The sequence below is a fragment of the Dipodomys spectabilis genome, unplaced genomic scaffold (genome assembly GCF_019054845.1).
Source record: "Dipodomys spectabilis isolate Male_0828 unplaced genomic scaffold, ASM1905484v1 ptg000436l, whole genome shotgun sequence".
NCBI lineage: Eukaryota > Metazoa > Chordata > Mammalia > Rodentia > Heteromyidae > Dipodomys > Dipodomys spectabilis.
Genome location: NW_024871113.1, coordinates 7,531,218 through 7,544,334, shown reverse-complemented (window position 1 = coordinate 7,544,334; position 13,117 = coordinate 7,531,218).

The following is a 13,117-nucleotide window of genomic DNA, read 5'->3' as shown; positions in this document are numbered from 1 at the left end:
AGAAATATCTTCATCTAGTACATTACAAACAACAATAACCAAGAAAAAACTTGTTTCCATATCTTGGAATTCATTTCACTTAGAATTATCTTATATAGTCTTATGTTCATAGCTATTGAGCTATTGAATGCTTCCATCAGAAAGAAATACATTGCCTCATTCGCAAGGAAATGGAAGGACTTGGAAAAAATCATATTAAGTGAAGTAAGCCAGACCCAAAGAAACATAGACACCATGGTTTCTCTCATTTCAAACATAGACACCATGGTTTCTCTCATTTCTAGGATAGCCCTAGAAGAGGATTACAATATCTCAAAATTAATAATTTAATGACTATTTTCTCCATTAATATATTTGTTTCTTTCTTACTTCACATTGTATATTACTTAACTGAAGAATCTGATCACAGTATTTGACTTTCCTTTTACCCAGCACTCATATCAATGTTTTATTTTTCCTTGTATATATATGAAAATTTTGCTCAGGCTCTATTTACTTATATTTTCATGCATAATATCTTCAAGTGATGGTTGTACAATCACCTAACTTCGTTCTAAGGCAATATGGACAAAGTTCAAACTTAGTTAAAAAATTTGGAATTTTTCTCCAAATATCTATTTTTAGTTTTTGAAATCTTCCAATATTTACTTGCAATTAAAAAAATTCTAGATTGTTCTACAATAATTTTAAGTACTTGGTTTGCCTGGTAATATTTTTCTATTTGCATTGGTGGTAGTTCTGGGCAGAGCCTTACTTGGCATTTTGTACATGTAACATGTTAACAGGGAGAGCAGACATCTTGATTACTAATCTGAAGAATAATATGTCAATGATAGTAATTTCTTAGTTGTCTTTGGCCTTAGAAGTCTACCAGCAGGAAACACAGAAGTGGAACGTGCCTTCTGAGTGCAGATATCCATGAAGAAAAACATACATGGGAACAAGCTGCCTCCTTTTGTCCAATCTCTTTAATAATGGAGTTCAGTTTTTTAAATACAAAAAGAATACTGAACTACATTCTAAAATGTATATGTATTCTAAGATGTATAAATAAGATGCATAACGAAGATGACAGCTTTTCCTATGACTTTTTTTTCATTTCTCAAAACTTGTGTGAATAGTTTTATCTATGGAAATTATTTAAATTGTACAACAAAGAGTAAAATCATTAAATGGAAATGTGTGAGAGTTATATGTTCACTACTACCCTTGATCATGTGGGGAACCATATAGTATGTTGTGGTTTTAACCTCAGAGAATTTATAAGTTGATGGAATAAATGATTATGCGCATGAAATAGATGAATCCTCGGGGATTATGAAAGCAAGTAGAATTTAAAGAAGAGTGAAGCAGCTTGAGCAGAAGAAATTTTGAGTAGCACTTTGAAAGCTCCTGCAGACAGAGGAAAAATGTATATTCCAGGTAGGAAGAAGTTATGGAATCAGAATCAGTTACGGAAGAGAAAATACTGACTGAGGCAAGATGAACAACCCTACTTCAATGCAATTTCATAAGGCTTTAATTCCTGACCAAAGATGCTTATCAAAATTGAGAATTATGTTTATTTGGATATGAAGCGAAAGCATGATTTATATACATAAGTAATCTCTTTTTAATATAATTTGATATGTTGCCTTATAATTTCACATTATATTTATTTTTATCATACATTATTTGACTGTAAATAATCTTTCCTCACATTACCTTTGCAAAAAGACCTAGGGCATTTTTGTAAAGTCAGGTTGGGTAAAAATGCACAAAGTACAACTTACTGAAAATATTGTTTTCTGTACATCAATTACATTCTACTTAATGATATGTATGTCCCCCTAATGGAAATATATGAGAGCATCAATGAATGAGAATTCTTTGAGATTACTGTAATGTTATTTTCAAACTGGAACAAATTCATTCTAATTTGTACACCTTATTGTTTGTCATAGTTTCATTGGGCAGGCATGGAGCTACTACATTTTCATCTAAGTAAATTTTAATTTTGATAACTGCAGGCAAGAGCACGTATATGATGAAGTGTTATCACAGATGACATGATGGTGATAAATACGAAATTAAAGCAGCCTTCTAATTTTGGAGACAGTTTTCTATTATGCTTACTTGGCGCACAGTGCTGTAAGCTCATGGAACAAGTGGCAGCTAGTTAATCATGAGCATCATGGGGTAATTTGTTATGACAGAACACCATGTGTGCTCATTAAAAGCAGTGACTCTTTCATCCCTCTAATCTTTCTTACTTCCTTTTATGATTCTTGTCTTCTAACTCTAAAGACTATACAGCAATTGAGATCAAGAATTATTAAAGAGCCATATCTAACTTTGCATAAAAACATCATAGAGACTTTTCTTCATTAAGATTTTAGGAAGCACATAATTTCAAAAATGACACTGTAACCATCTACATTTATAAACCATGAAATGATACCCAATACATTTAATTTCCCCACTGATAGTATGATAAGGATAAATGTGTGACTATATATTCTTATCACTTTCGCTGAAACAATGATTTTTTTTTTTGCTCAATATTGAATGAATCTAGGAAAGTTTCCATAAAAACATCATAGATGTAGATTCATTAGTAGGTGCTTTGTGTTGTTTTAATATAATTTTATGTATGACACAAAGTAATTTTAGTTTCTAATACTATTTCTATACTTGCATTGATATATAATTATGTAATATATTATATATATTGACATCCTGGAAGACACAGCCTTCTGTGTTTTCTTTCCTTTTGCTTCTTTTGTGCCATGGTAAGGCCTCTAGGATAAAAACAAGAAACAAAAATGTTGCCATGTTTCAAATCTCTAAGGGCTAGAATGTAAAAGGCCATTCTTCACAGAGTTTAAAGAAACACCCAAGTGTATATTATAAAATGAAAATATGAGCTTTTGTAAATTTCAGATGTACTTAAAAGAAACCTAATTATTTACATTTTGCTTTTGTTCTAACATATCCACTGTTTGAATGGATTCAATACCTCTACAAGGACTTTCATGGATTAATATAATTTTAAACTCAGCATAATATAGTAGTAGATATGGACAGATGAGTTTCATACACCTGCTTCTGAGCCCTGGCTCTATTACTTATGTATTTGTTACCTATGGGACATTATAAATGTGTGATATCTAAATATAAATATTAAGGCAAAGCTATAACATCTAGTAAAACCAAACTTAAAACCATAGCATTTAGTAAGACCAAATACTTGGTCTTTGCAAATATTTGGAAGTGAATGAGGATTTTGTAGGTTAAAAAACTCTTAGGGAATTTTTTTTGGTTCCCACAAACAGAAAACCAGAAGGAATAATTAAACAAGTTTCAAAACTTATTTGATTCCATTCAATTAGGTCCATAATAGGTATATCAGTACTGGTACATCGAGACAAATGTAAAAAATGAAATAAATACAATTTTTAGGAAACTATGCTTTTATTTTAGAAGCTGAGACAGAGGGCTAATAAGAAGATATATTGAAAATTATTGCAATACATATATCAGTTCATTTAAATAAAATTAACAATTTACAAGAAAATTAAATGATACAAAATGACTCCTAAAAATAGGCCTTAAGGGGCTGGGAAGGTGGCTCAGTGGTAGAGCGCTTGCCTTACATGCCTGAGGCCCTGGGTTCGATTCCTCAGCACCACATAAGCAAAAAGAAAAAAAAAGCCAGAAGTGGCGCTGTGGCTCAAGTGGTAGAGCACTAACCTTGAGCTGAAGAGCTGAGGGACAGCGCCCAGGCCCAGAGTTCAAGCCCCATGGCCGGACCACCCCCCTCAAAAAAAAAATAGGCCTTAAGAATTAAGTTAGTAACCAAAAAATCTTACCATAATGAGAATTGAAGGCTCTTTTTAAGCAAATATTTATGTAATAGAAAAACTGACATGACAGCAATAAAATGATGTTTTCTTACATGGTTAATAAGAGTCAGCTTTTGAATGATGGTGATAAATATATGAGAGTGTCCAATTACAGGTAATTCTTAATAATAAGCATTTCTGTAAATACCATCAATGTTACATTTAGAAAGTCGCCCTACACATGTATAAATTTTGTAATATATTTCAATGTCTAATTTTGAAATAAACCTGTCTCAGAAAACAATTGCATGGACTCACTGAAATGTAACAGATAAAAATGTGACTCTTACAAAAGTTAAAAGCAAAATATTGATTTCCAGAAGTTGGGAGGAGGGGAAAGAAGAGGTTGTTGAGAGGTTGCCCAGTGAATACAGTTTATAGTTATCTAAGATAAATGATTTTTGATGTTTCTATAAAAGAATAGAGCAATTATAATGAACAACAATGTATATTTCAAAATAGTAAGAAAAACTTATTTGAATGTCCTCAACACAAATATATGATAAATGTTTAAGGTAGCAAATATGCTGATGATCCTGGTTTGATCACTACACAAAGCATACACTGTACGAAAACATCATGGTATATTTCATAAATATGTACTTTTATATGTCACTTAAAAATAAAAATAAAGTTAAGGAAAGCTTATGATGATTTTTTTTTGACCACTGCTTTTTTTTTTATTGTGAAAATACTGTACAGAGGGGTTACAATTACACAGCCTCCTCCTTTGTTTACCCTTCACCTCCCTTCCCATCCTCCCCCCTCCCCCCCCACCCAGTCATACCCCCCTCCCCCCCCCCCACACCGACATTGTAAAGCTGGTTTTGACATGACATTTTGTACTTCTCATTGTTGCAACAGGTCCACCTGAATCCTTAAACGACTTGTTTGTCCCCATCTCCTCCACATGTTATACTGACATCAAATATAGTGAAAGCGGGGGTTACACTGTGGGGGAGGGACATACAAAGCAACAAAGAAATAATCTTATAAATGCGTTAGAAACACATGCATGAAAGAAACAAAAACATTAAAATACATATTTAAGGGTTCTATGCCTCCATCAGAAAGAATGACATTTCCCCATTTGTTAGGAAATGGAAAGGTTTGGAAAAAATTATATTAAGTGAAGTAAGCCAGGCCCAAAGAAACATAGGTCCCATGGTTTCCCTTATTTGCAATATCTAGTATAGGTATGAGTCAAGCGGAAAAGGTCAGATAATGTGATGTTAGGAAAACGAACGCTTATGGTGATTTTAATAGAGAAAATGGGCAAAATTAAATATTCATCATAAATGATGATAAGGAAAAAAACTCCTTTCTCTAATAAAAAGTATCAATAGCAACGTTTATATCATCACTGTTAGGGAAATGTTGAAAACCAGCCCTTACAGATCTGAAACATGACAAAAAATCCATTTATTGTCACTTTTATCCTAGAAGCCTTTGCCATAGCAAAAAGAAAGCAAAAAGAAAGAAAATACAGAAGGCTGTGTTTCCCAGGATGGTATATGCAAGTATAGAAATAGTTTTAGAATCTAAAATTACTATGTGTCACATATAACATGATATTAAAACAACAGGAACCACTTACTAATGAATCTAGAACAACGTTTAATTACTTAAAGGACAGAATTTGAAACTTTATTTGGATAAATTATAATTCACAATATGAGATATATCACTTGTTTTTATATTGGAAGATTCAGTATTATAATCTTAAATCAGTTTTATACAAATTCATTGACAAATTCAACAGTTTAGTCAATTCTATTAAAGTTGTTTGCTCCACAGTGGAACTTGATAAGCTTGATAAGGAAATCAAAACAGAACTTAGAAAGTGGAAAAATCTCCCATGCTCCTGGATTGGAAGGATCAACATCGTGAAAATGGCAATATTTCCCAAGGCTATCTACAAATTCAATGCGATACCTTTCAATATTCCAACCTCATTCTTCAAGGAAATAGAACAGGCAATCCAAAAATTCATATGGAACAATAAAAGACCCGAATAGCAAAAACGATCCTTAACAGAAAGAACAGTGGGAAGGAATATCAATACCAAATTTCAAACTCTACTATAAAGTCATAGTAATCAAAACAGCTTGGTACTAACACAAGAACAAACCTTAGGACCAATGGAATAGAATTGAAAACCCAGAAGTGAACCTAAAGACCTATAGCCATCTAATCTTCGATAAGGGAGCTAAAAAAAATAGAATGGAAGAAAGACAGCCTCTTCAGTAAATGGTGCTGGCAAAATTGGTTAATCACTTGTAGAAAACTAAGCTAGATTCTTATATATCACCCTGCACCAGAATTAACTCAAAATGGATCAAAGACCTCAGAGTCAAAGCAAACACTCAGAAAACATTTACAGGATGGAATAGGAGAAACCCTAGGTCTCCTTGGCACAGGCCGAAATTTTCTTACTAGAGACCCAGAAACACAACAAATCAAAGAAAGGTTGGACAAATAGGATTGCATGAAATTGCAGAGCTTCGACATTGCAAAGGACATAGCTAGCAAGATCAATAGAAAGGCCATGGATTGGGAGAAGATCTTCACTGGCCATACAATGGACAAGAGTCTCATATCTAAAATATACATGGAACACAAAAAAATTAAACCTCCCAACAACAAATCCTCAAAGAAACAACTGACCAATAAAGAATGGGCTAAAGACTTAAAGAGAAACTTCTCTGAAGAGGAAAGAAGGATGGCCAATAGACACATGAAGATATGCTCAACGTCTCTAGCCATAAAAGAAATGCAAATCAAAACAATATTGAGATAAAACCTCACCTCCAGTTAGAATAGCTATAATCAAGAACTCTAATAACAACAGATGCTGGAGGGGATGTGGACAGAAGGGAACCTTACTGCATTGTTGGTGGGAGTGTAAACTTGCTCAACCACTATGGAAAGCAGTATGGAGGTTCCTCAAAAGACTCCACATAAGAGCTCCCCTATGACCCAGCAATCCCTCTTTTGGGCATTACCCAAATGATCACAAACAAGACCATACTAAAGCTACCAGCAAAACTATGCTTATTGAAGCATTATTCACCATAGCTAAGATAGGGAACCAACCCAGATGCCCCTCAGTAGATGAATGGATCAAGAAAATGTGGTATATATACACAATGGAATTCTCTGCCTCCATCAGAAAGAATGACATTGCCCCATTTGTTAGGAAATGGAAAGACTTGGAAAAATTATATTAAGTGAAGTAAGCCAGGCCTAAAGAAACATAGGTCCCATGGTTTCTCTTATTTGCAATAACTAGTATATGTCTGAGACAAGCAGAAAATATCAGATAAGTTGATGTTAGGCGAAATGAACCCCAATATAAGGATTCAAATGTTTTTTTCTTTTTTGTAATTGTTTCTAACATATTTATAAGATGATTTCTTTGTTGCTTTCTATGTTCCTCCCCCACGGTATGCTTTCACTGTATTTGATGTATAATTTGTTGAGGGGAACTGCAAAAACAAATCGTTTAAACAGGGATACAGGTGGACCTATTGCAACAATGAGATGTACAAGTCGCTATGTTGAAAAATGAACTTTACAACTTTGGCGGCGGTTTGGGGTGGTTTGTGGGGGGGGGGGAGATGGGAAGGGATGGGAAGGGGAAACAAAGGAGGAGGCAACAATGCTTCATAAGAAATGTACTCATTACCTTGTCCATGTAATTGTAATCCCTCTGTATGGTATTTTCACAATAAAAAATGTCTATGTAAAAAAATAAAAATAGAAAGTTCATAGAGAAGTAAAACCTGCTGAGAACAAGTTTCAAAAATTAAAACAAGTTATGAAGAGGTGCTTTATAGAACTTAAGATAGTATCTTAGTAAGAGAGAAAAACAACTGATAAATGCTACAAAATTGATAGGCACCAAAAAATGCATTCCCTTGTCAATAGCATGGGATGAAAATTTCAATTTCATTAATGATAAGGAAATTACATATTACAAACAAACTTTCAGGAAGAACACAAGAAGTTTAAAAAGATGTCCAGAGCAAACAGTGATAATTTCTTGCAATGCTCTAGAACAGTTACAAGCAGAAGTTATCATATTTTTATATATCATTCATAGTGAATATGAAAGAAACAGATTAAACAGCAAAGAACATACGTATAGTAGAATTGTGCATGAACTCTCCAAGTTAGAACAGCAGGTATTTATTAATATTGAAACAAAGATCTCAAAAGGGGGATACAAATTCTAGTGTTGATGAATGAACAATAACTATTGACGCTCATATGAATGAATTCCACAGGTAATATTGATTAGACAGAAGCAAATCATGGGCAATATACAAGCAATGATTCAATTCGTATATGACTAATAAACTTGCAAAAATAAAGAGGGGATGTGTGTATGAAGTAAATTTTTATGAAATAAGAAACAATGACCTGTCAGTATGTGTACACACACACACCACACACTTTTGGTGATAAAGTAGCATTCTTTTGTTCTGGAAACAATGTCCTGCTTCTTAAAATGAAACGTAAATGCATAAACATTTATACTGTTACTATTCATCACAATGATTATATTTGTATATTTTTTGTTTCTGTGTAAGTTGCATGTATATTTGAAGTATGTTTTGCTAGCTTCAGGTTTTCTCTAAGAAACAGCCTTCTAGGCTGTATGGTGGTGCACACATTTTTTTTTTTCTTGCAGAATAAGTTCTTTAAGGTTTATTTTATTCTAAAGCATTTATTCCATCTACAACAAACAAAATACACAAATTTTTGGGAAAAATCTAAGATATGAATCAAATAATAACATTTTGGCAATTATTTATAAAAAATTTAGTTACAGAAATGAAGCAAATACAATTCTCATGGTACAAGAGTCTGAGGGTGATGTACATGAACCCAGTCTAACAAATTCCAATGATTTCTTCTGCCCAAAAAAAATCAAACTATGCTTAATTAAAAAGAAATTCACTGTGACCAATAGTCATTTAGTGGTGGATTCATAACATTAATCCTACTTTAACATAATGGAAGATAGCCAGGTGCTTATGGCTCACATCTATAATCTTAACTACTCAAGAGGCTGAGATCTTCAGATCCTAATTCAAAGTGAGCCTGGGCAGCTTCCACAGTGGAGCTATAAGTCCACTTCTGTGTGGAGAACACTAGCTTAGTGCAATGTGCTCAGGGACAGTACCTTGGAATGAATTTAAGCACCAGGATACACACACACACACACACACACACACACACACACACACACACAGGAGAAATAATAGATTTTAATGCCTTTTTCTATAAAGAATATAACGAAAAGGCTTTAATCATTTTTGAAATGCAATCCTATCATAGATTCATGAATTTACAAATAGGAAGAAGGCAGGATAACTTGGTACTATACTATTCCACAAATGAGAAAATTAAGAACCTAAATAGGATCCTGATTTCCCCAAGGTGACCTTGAAAATGAATGCCAACATTAGTGTTAGATATTGAAATTAATTTCTCTATATTTTCACTTCTGCTTATTTTATACCTCAAAATTCTGTATTTTATTAGAATCCTACTTAACATTCTTAAGATAATAAAACCAAAAGTAATGAAATTATGATTGTATTGAGTGAATATTAATGATTTTTTACAGTAGGCTAGAAGGTCTATAAGTATTAGAAGAGAATCTATTCATTTAACTTGAATCAATACACTGTAAAGTAGACAGTTTAGTAATCTACAATTATAAAACAAGAGTCCCCAAGTCATGTAATTTAAAATTATGACTAATTATGTCCTTCCTTCCTTCCTTCCTCCCTTCCTTCCTTCCTTCCTTCCTCCCTTCCTTCCTTCCTTCCTTCCTCCCTTCCTTCCTTCCTTCTTTCCTTCCTTCCTTCCTTCCTTCTTTCTTTCCTTCTTTCCTTCCTTCCTTCTTTTCCCACCACATTCTCTAACTTTTTAGTTTTAAAGTTAACCTGAATATATCACAATATATCTACTTCATTAGGCAAAAATAACAACAAAATGTTCGGTCTGTAAATTAGTTCCTGTTTATGTTCTTTCAGGGAAGAAGAGATTACATTTCTGAGTTCAGGAGTATCTGCTATGATAAAAAGTAAACAAGACTCAAGTAGGAGAGAAAAACATTGTGTTAGCTGTTAGGCTTTTAAAATTTGCCCTGCTCTCCAATTTAATGTCCAAATTTAGAACACTGATTAGTGACCACTATCATCTTTACCTAAAGCTCTTTTCTTTGTAAGAATTTCTAACACAAATTATAATCAACTGTAGCACAGTATGATAATTCACAGAGGAACTTTTAACCATTAGATTGCATGAATGATATGTCAGTTTAACACCCTGATTCTAATTGATCAAGACACTTAGTGTAGATAATTTTAATCCAATTGGATTCAACTTTATGTAACCTGGAGAAGACTAACAGAAGACAAATTGCCTCTAAATTTTGCCTTTGTTATGAATACGACTTAAAATTTTTTAGTAATTATATCAGAGTAAAGTTAATGTTTGTGATGTTAATATGTTTGTAAAGTTAATATGCTTGTGATGATAATGAAAATGGAGCACAACTTATAAGTGCTATTGAAAAGAAGACAGCTGTATAAAATGATTTTTTGGGAATTATTAGTTCAAATGAGCTAGACTTTAATATTGTCTAAAATAATAAACATAAATAATCTACTATTATTAAAATATTCCAGTATGTCTTAACTTATATGTTTCTTTTGTGATTTTTGCTATTTTATTATCTCAACATGAATATTTTTCTCTTTCCCTACTTCTCTAAAAATTCAATCTCATCTACAAAATCCAATAAACTCTGTTGTCAAGTTTCTTCTTCCTGAGTGTGTCATGTACAGAATTTCCTCCTCTGTTATATAATTTGCACAGAATGCCAAATGAGAATGAACTCATCAGTTTTATTATTAGGAAAGATGGACTTGTGAATGCAGACTGGACCTTGTGAGGGGTGGTCCTATGCATTTTTCCTTAAAATAAACATGGCATATAGAATGTCACACATGGAGGCTTCAAAATAATGCTTTCAGAAAAGACTATGGCTCTGGAAGCCAGAAATCTGACAAGAGCTCTCATTCTAGTTTTATTACACAATAAGTAGTCAAAGAAAAAGCAAGCCACACAGGTGCTGGTGACACACCTGTAATCTTTGCTACTCAGGAAGCTGAAATCTGTGGATAGTGGTTCAATGCCAACCTGGGTGAAAAGGCCACTAAGACTCCAATTAACCATCAAAAAGCTGGAAGGAAGAGGTGTGGCTCAAGTGGTAGAGTGTCAGCTTTGAGCAAAAAGAAGTCCCAGTACCACTTCCCCAAACAATAAAAAGTAAAAATAAAGCAGCCAAAAGCCACAGCTCAACCATCACTGCTTTAGCTTTTATTTTCCCAGCCTCATCATCAACTAGTCAAGCATCTTAGCAATCATTAACATGTTGCTATCTTGTGGCTGGTATTGTTCTAAGTACAAGGGATTCTACAATGAAGAAGACTGTTCTCCAAAAATTTATAGTACAAGCATCAGAGATAATAAACAACTTGTAGTAATAAAAATGATAATCAAAACTGAGGCAGAAGAAAACCAAATCATAGTGATGAAATTAGCAGAGACTTTGCCAATCTCTTATATGTTTATGAAAAATCCAAAGAAGCACTATAAAGAAGATAATGTTCTACTAGTGGGTCAGAAATTTTGAGCAATTTCTCAAATATGAGACAAATGGGATAAGATAGAAGATAAAACTATAGTCAGAATACTTAAAATATAAATCTATTGCTGAATTAAGAAATTTTCCAATGCAGAACTTCATAGGAATGCAAAGAACAAGGGTAATTTCAAGAGCAGGAGGGATCAATAGGGAATCCTTAGAGTAAGGAATTAAAAGAGTGTACTCTGGACAGCTGAGCCCATTGGGATATTCCTTTGTGAAATCTGGGAGGTGAAGCAGAGGCACTTACTCCAAAACTGTAGCCCTAAGAATAAGTTTGCAAATAAAACAATTGTTTGGACTGGATTTGTGGCAACATAGTACTTGGAAGAAATGCCAACAGAACCTAGAATATAATTCACAATATTTGCAAAGGTAAAATAAGTAAATATCAGCAGTGGTTCACACTGGCATTTGGCCTGAGAGCATATCTGCAAGTTACAATTGCAAAGTTGGAGTTCCAGTGCAGGAGACAGTCAGAGGAGGTAATATGGTGTGAGAAGTGTAGGTGAATTTAGGGTTATACATTTCTTAGGTGGATGAGCCTAAAGATTCAGACAAATTATCAGCACAAGCTCCCCATGCAGGCCAGGACTACCTGCCACACTCTCCCCAGGCAAACACTGCAACAGGCTCATATCATTTGTTGGTGTGGAATTCCAAAGATAGCTCCTGCTTTTAAAAATAAGAGAATAGAGTTATTAATATTTGCTGAAAAAACAATTGTCTCTCAATTTTTGTTATGAATTATCTCCAGGAGACGAGAAAGCAGAAAAGAGAGCCAGCATAAACTAAGCAGCCAAAAAAAAAAGCAAGCTGAAAGGATATGTGAAAAACCATTATGAGGAGACAGACAGACTCTCATAATAAAAACTATGGGAATGAACTTTTGCTATTTATTTTTTAAGCATTAATTCAAAACTTAAATTTAAGAAGATATTGGCCTTATAAATATTCTATATTTCCTTCTTATAGTACTTAATACTTTACTTGGTGGTTTTATATTTTGTATGCATGTGAATTTATTTTTTATAGTTTAGGGATAGTATTATGCTAAGAAAATAGTTTCCATCTAATACTATGAAGGTGTTCAAAAGCCCATTTGCTATGTTACATCTTATATTTAAACCCATCATCCAAGGAGAAATATTTTTATTTTTGACATTTTATACAATAAAGATTTAGCTTTGAAAAGTTAGTAAACAAATACTTTGAGATAAGTTGCTAATTTTTTTCTTTGTCACTAATATGAAATATCTCATTTAACATTTTTTTGTTTGTTTTTTGTTTTTTGGGTTTTTTTTTGTTTTCTTTTTGGTCGGTCATGGAGCTTAAACTCTGGACTTGGGCGCTGACCCTGGTGCTCTTCAGCTCAAGACAAGCGCTCTACGGCTTGAGACACAGTGCCACTTTCATTTAACATATATATATATATATATATATATATATATATATATGTATATATTTTTTGGGGGGGGGGTAGTCTGGTCGTGGGGCCTAAACT